Genomic DNA, 4,380 nt, shown 5'->3' on the forward strand with positions numbered 1-4,380 from the left:
GGGGGTGAAGTGTGGCTGCACGTCCGCAGTTAAACTCCAAGAAAGCGGTCAGTCTTCGTCCTTTGGCCTCCTTGGCGAAAAGGGAAAAACATGATCTGACCATCAAAGTCGACTTAGGATAAAACACGGTGACGATTCGTCTCCTCAAAACTCCGTGTTTTTAGTTACGTGTTAAACTCACGTCTTCGATCGGCAAAGGGAAATCTCTGGCCTTCCTAGTCCAGAAACCTCAGTTAGGAATTGTTCGTTGGCCAAAGAGAGAGAATAAATGAAATCCACTCGGGACTCTTCTCCAGGTGATGCTTCAGATGTTGGTGATCGGGTCACGATCTCCAGCTGAAGGCAAGGTGTTCAAAATGGGTGCCTCCACATATAGCGTCCTGTGACGTCAGACTTGGGGCGCCCCGTCATATCAGTCGCAATGTCCTGGATACAAAATGGCCGAAACCGCCAGGAGGCCTGGTGGCGTCCCGTACCGTGCAAGTAGTCCAATATTCAGCAAACAAGTGGTCCAACACCACCATGAAGTGAGCAACATTTCCCCTCCTTTGTCCGATCTCACACGGGATGGTACACCATAGACGTTAACAGCTTTGAGAAAGCTGCTCAGGACTGTTGCTGCGCGGTTGTTGGTGGAGGCACTCAGGTATACGATGAGGCGACTAAAGCCATCAGTACCACCATGCACAACAATACGCGTCTAAAATATGAATGAATGAATGGTTTATTTCAAACAACTATGTAGATTTATAGAAATGGTTTAAGAGCAATGGCACAACCTGCTCTGTCTGTGTGTCCAAGCTTTGTGTTGTGTGACAGAACTCTGATAAAATAAAGCTTTAGGTACTGTATCTCTATTATCTTTAAGGGCATTGACAGAACATGTTGCCTCAGTAATCCCATTTTAATTTCACACATAAAATCTTGATGAATCACGTTTCAGGTCAACACAATCCCAGTTCACATATTTAATATATGTTGCAGTGTTAATTAAAGCCCTCACAACTGAAAAAATTGATTAATTCAATTTATGGCCTGTATTGTGATTTAAAATTGTGTTTAATATATCCACCAACAAATCTCAAATGAAAACTGAGTAAAAAGCATGCAATTTTTAAGGTGAGGATTATTCCCTCATACAAAGGTTGCTATGATTTTGTAAAAGTATTTGAAATCATTAATGCTCTTCAGATACCTTATCAGTTTGTGATTGCCATCTATGTGCCACAAACTGTTTGGTTCTGGCACAGAGTACCTCCTCCGTCTCCGTGGATTCAGCTGAAGGGTCCGCATCAAAACTCCACGAGGATCCACACGCCGCATGGAATCCTGTACCCGTTGTCGTACAACAGGCAAAAATGGCAAAAAATGACGTACTGAAAGAAACAAGTTGAACCTTCGCCACTAACAAGGAATTCTCAATTCCCATTGAATGGGTAATGTTCACTTACTCTGTATGTGGATGCCCTGTGAGTTCAGGTGCCGAAGCATCATTTTGTATCCACAGTTTGGCTGGTGTTGCAGAATTTGTGTCATTTTCTCATCAAGATCTTCGTCATTCAATGGTGTTAACAGATCGTGGAGTCTGGTCAACAAAAACACACAAAACAAATATGATCACAGCAGAAACAAAACAATGACCTTTGTAATTAGCTCTGTCCTTTGTTTTACCCCATCAACAAAAAAATGGACTTTACTTGAAAAGAAAAATCTTTGCTTGAGAAAAAAAATACTCCACTGGCCTTAACAATCTGTGCAGCAATAAAATGTTACACAGTCCAAGACAAAAAAAAAAAACGATTATAGTTCCGGTTCACAATGGATTTCACAACTGTAACCAACTGGCTACTTCTCATGGGTTAGAGGGTGGTTACCATGACAACAGTGTTTGACCGTGGAAAACTGTTTAGTTTCCGCTATATAAACACAGTTCATTATTTATAATCAATATAGTTTAAGCCGAACCACTAACATTAATAAAGTAGAACATAAATAAAAATGACCATCATAACATTTTGTCAGGCAGATACACGTTAGCCTCTGCTAACGTAAGGTGCCGATATGCTAACCGTCTTTACTTTACTTTACTTTAGCTTTATGACATCCGACATAGGTGTAAACGCCTAGAAAGAAGGAACAGATAAACTCAGAGCCAGTTTTCAAGGTTAGTGTCTGAAAGAGAGCACATATAATTACTTAGTTAAGCTCAGTCAATCGCCAGGTCTAGGAGAGAGAAAGGGTTAAACACTGAAAGACAGGGCTCTGTGGATTATCGGTAGAGGGTGAGCATTAAGTTGTTGCCAGCAGAAGCTCGGACGATTCCCCTCTCCAAAAAGGTGTCACAGGTAGACACAGAGTCAGGCCAGGTGTAGCTTCTAGGAAGAGAAAAGAGAGAACAAAGTTTAAAGCTGAAATAACAGCAAATAATGCAAAATTGGAGAGTAGTGTGAGAATGTAGCAAAGAGGGTGAAAGTGGTCATTATGTCCTTCAGCAGCCTAAGCCTATAGCAGCATAACTACACAGATAGTTTCAGTTTAGATTATTTAGTTAAACGGCGCTTATTTACAACAATGTCGTCTTAAGGAACCCCACAAAGGGTCCCACTGATGGTCATTGTTATACTAAAAACTACAAGGATTGGGATACCTCTCTCTGTCAGACTGATTATAACCATTGGAAAAGAGAAGGGGTCATACAGGTAGCAGAAATGGAGGGTGTTCCATCCTATTCCATCATATTAGCCAACTATATGAAATAATACCAGGTATTTAACCCTAATGCTCGGCTGCTGGTACGGCATTTACTGCATTTATTAACGCATTTTCTGGTTTTATCAAAAAATTACCTTATTCCGTACTATGCCATCCTCCGTCAAATTGTCTGCTCAGACACCCCGAACAAATTTGCGGTGCGTCTTAATGACCTCTGGAGGTAAAATAATGGATGGTTGTCCAGTCCTCCTTTCCTCTGATTCTAGGCGTATAGCAAGTTGGCGACCAACTTCCTCCAGTCTGTCCAATATAGTGGAGTCAACCTCCACACCCATCTGAGCTTGGAGCTGATTGAAATCCTCCATGACCCGTGCAAAACGAAAATGGAGGTAGTCATTTTGGTCAATATCATTTGCCAATGACCTTAAATCATTGGCAATGGATGTAAGAGAACCCTCCATCGTGCCTACCAAAAGAACTTCGGTACCGGAGTCTAGGCAGTAGCAGCAGGATCGGGATCAATTCTAACCAATGGTGCTGAAGACATATGTTAGAACCACCCACCTCATTAACATACGGAGACAGAAAAGCAGAAATAAATAAATGTGGAAATGTAGAAATACAGAAATAAATGTAGGAAGAAATAAATAAAAGTATAAATAAATAAATGTATGAATAAATAAATGTATAAATGAAAAAATTGTATTGTGAATTGGCGCTATATAAATAAAACTGAATTGAATTGAATTACTAGACTGGATAGATGAGGCACACTTTTTTTTTTTACTGATTTTAATGCATTTTTTATTTTTTATACATTTCTTTCATCACAAATCATAATTTTTTCAATAGCTTTTAGGTCACATGACCCAATGATACAAAACTAATGTGAACTCATTCTACTAGACCAGGGGTCTCAAACTCAATTTACCTGGGGGCCACTGGAGGCAGAGTCTGGGTGAGGCTGGGACGCATAAGGGATTCCACAAAAAACGTTGTTAAAAAATCTCCTCAAATGTCATCAACAGTTAATGATTTCTCCAATACATGAACTGTCCTGAACACATGAATGAAACATTGAATGAAGATCATGAACAGTTCCTCAGAACATGGCTTCTCCAGCTTACTCCTTGCTACCAGAGATGTGACAACGCTTCCTCTCACATATCTGAGCCACATTTGGCTTCAGAGAGGAGGCACTAGAGACCCTCAGTATGGCTTGAAGATGATCATCAGTAAGTCTGGACCTGTACATGGACTTGTTAAAGTTCAAGGTGGAGAAGAACTTTTCGCACAAGTATGTGCTCCCAAAAAGGCACATGGTCCGCTTGAACATTTGGGAAAGCTCAGGGAAGCTGGGGAACAATTCTCTCAAAAATTGCCCATGCTTGTCTGCTTTTCCATTCACCTCCCTAAATGTGGCCTTGAGGTCAGAGTTGCATTGCAGGTCAATAAGCTCCATTTGAAGCACAGGAGGAGTATCTTGCAGAGGTGAAGGGGTCTGCAAAAATTTGAAAAGTGACTCTGTGCATCTTGAAGTCTGCAAATCTGTGATCAAATTCCTTCTGCAGCTTCAAAATAGCATCAACATACTTCTCACCACTGAATGGTGTGCCTGCATCCACAAGTGCCTTGCATGCTGGGAAATGGCAAAGGTTTGTCTGAGAG

At 41.0% G+C, this 4,380-nt stretch overlaps 1 long non-coding RNA gene across 1 annotated transcript; it reads right to left on the minus strand.

Moving 5' to 3' along the window:
- Positions 1 to 1,193: 1,193 nt before the first annotated feature.
- LOC124865127 lies at positions 1,194 to 3,680 on the minus strand. Its single transcript, XR_007037461.1, has 3 exons — positions 3,644 to 3,680; positions 1,452 to 1,585; positions 1,194 to 1,329 (listed from the first exon to the last, which is right to left on the minus strand). It is a non-coding gene; the product is annotated as an uncharacterized LOC124865127 (long non-coding RNA).
- Positions 3,681 to 4,380: the final 700 nt, after the last annotated feature.

This window comes from Girardinichthys multiradiatus, unplaced genomic scaffold, assembly GCF_021462225.1.
Source record: "Girardinichthys multiradiatus isolate DD_20200921_A unplaced genomic scaffold, DD_fGirMul_XY1 scaffold_25, whole genome shotgun sequence".
Classification (NCBI taxonomy): domain Eukaryota; kingdom Metazoa; phylum Chordata; class Actinopteri; order Cyprinodontiformes; family Goodeidae; genus Girardinichthys; species Girardinichthys multiradiatus.